The 2125-nt window shown below is 40.0% G+C and overlaps 1 protein-coding gene across 1 annotated transcript in view; it reads right to left on the bottom strand.

Annotated features, from left to right (window-relative positions):
• LOC125485842 overlaps positions 1–2125 on the bottom strand; it is a 121428-nt gene that overhangs the window by 62828 nt on the left and 56475 nt on the right. The gene's annotated exons all lie outside the window — the stretch shown is intronic.

The raw sequence follows: 2125 nt of genomic DNA, 5'->3' as shown, positions 1-2125 counted from the left end.
CACTTCAGATCCACAGAACCTGATTCAATTAGTTTGAACAAGAAAAGCAGAACTTTAGCAGCTAATACTTTTCTCATAATTAAACAACAGTACTTAAAAGAAGTTATATCACATATTGTAAACTTCAAATTTTAATATTCATTCTCCAATGTCAAAATTACCGGTTGCAACTTTGTGTTGTTTTTAAAAAAGAATGTTCTGGTGAGGTGGACATCACTGATGATATAATATTTATTACCCATCCTTAATTGCCCTGAAGCCCCTGAGTAACAAGCACGTAACACAGGATTAGAGTTGTATGTAGATCAAACCAGCAGATGACTCCTTGAAAGATATTAGTGAGCCAGTTGTGTTCTTACAGCAATTGAGCATCTTTTATAGAATCAGAGAATTGCTACTGCGTAGAACAAGGCCATTCAACCCACTTTATCCATGCTGGCTCTTGTAAGGAGCTTTTAACAAATGGCCACTTCTCCAGCCTTCCCCAAATCCTTACACATAACTCCCTCTCAGATTTTTAGAAGTGTAAAACAATTACAGCAGAGAAAGAGACAACAAGGTGCAGAGCTGGATGAACACAGCAGGCCAAACAGCATCATAGGAGCAGAAAGGCTGATGTTTCGGGCCTAGACCCTTCATCAGATGAAGGGTCTAGGCCCAAAACGTCAGCCTTTCTGCTCCTATGATGCTGCTTGGCCTGCTGTGTTCATCCAGCCCTGTACCTTGTTATCTCGGATTCTCCAGCATCTGCAGTTCCTACTGTCTCTGAGCCTATTTTCCTAGGATCTGTATCCCTCTGCTCCCTCCCCATTCATGTATCTGTCTAGATACATCTTAAATGACGAGGCATTTAAGTCAAAAAAGTCATATGAAACATTTCTTTCCTGCCATGATTGTCAACCTCAACAAATTCTTTCTTGAGTTCCTCCATGAACAAAGAACAGGAACAAAGAACAATACAGCACAGGAACAGGCCCTTAGGCCCTCCAAGCCTGTGCCGACACATTTTGCGTCAAGGAACCCAACAAAATCTTCTACTGGTTGCCCCTTGGTCAACAATAGTTCGTTTCTGGGCGAGTTTTTCGCTGGACAGTACTCAACCTCCTTCTACTCTCCTTAGTAAGTTAGGGTTAAGGAATGTTGGGACCATAACTATTCATGTTATACAGTAACAATCTAGACAAAGGAATTTAGGTTTTAAATTGTTTTTTGTTTAAATTGAGACTTTTATTGTCGTGTGTCCTCAAGTATAGGAGTACAGTGAAAGTGTATACTGTCATCATACACGGCACCATCTTAGGTACAAAGATAATTAGGTACAAAAAAATATAGGTACAAAATAGTAAAAGAGAGAAACAAAGTTAAAAAGTTACAAGTTAAAAACATGAATTGAGGGCATTGTTGCCAAATTTGCAAATGACACAAAGATAATTAGAGGAACAGGTAGTGTTAAGGAAGGGGTAAAGGCTGCATAAGGGCTTGGGCAGGCTAGGAGAGTGAGTAAAGAAGCTGCTCCTCATGTCGATGCCCTATTGGAAGAAGAAATTCTTTGATGCCAGCAGCAATGCTGCTGAAGGCTCTGCTGTCTCTTTTGGGGAGAAGGAGATAAATAGGTGAATCTGTTCCCTTGTTCCACTGAACCCACCATTCCTTGTCCCAGGCTCCCTGAATCTGCTAGCGATGGGTATCAGGTACATCTTTGTTGCTGCAGATTCCTTTAAATCCAGCTGAGAGTACTGTTTGGGCTTCAGTATAACTTCTTTTGAGAGGACTACACCATCCAATAGTGTCATTTGCAAATTTAGCAACAATGCCCTCAGTTCATGTTTTTAACTGTCAACTTTTTAACTTTGTTTCACTCTTTTACTACTTTGTACCTAAGTACCTTTGTACCTAAGATGGTGCCGTGTATGGTGACATTATATACTTTCCATTGTACTCCTGTCCTTATGTAGGTGAGGACATGTGACAATAAAAGTCTCAATCTAAACATCAAAAAATCTAAAATCTAAATTCATTTGTCCAGATTGTTAGTGTATAACGTGAATAGTTATGGTCCCAATACCGACCCCTATGAAACTTCACTAGTCACTGGCTGCCATTCTGAAAAAGACCCCTTGATCCC

Source organism: Rhincodon typus, chromosome 2 (assembly GCF_021869965.1).
Source record: "Rhincodon typus isolate 14 chromosome 2, sRhiTyp1.1, whole genome shotgun sequence".
NCBI classification, from domain to species: Eukaryota; Metazoa; Chordata; class Chondrichthyes; order Orectolobiformes; family Rhincodontidae; genus Rhincodon; species Rhincodon typus.
The sequence above is the reverse complement of the archived record's forward strand: the minus strand, read 5'-3'. Positions and strand labels throughout refer to the sequence as shown.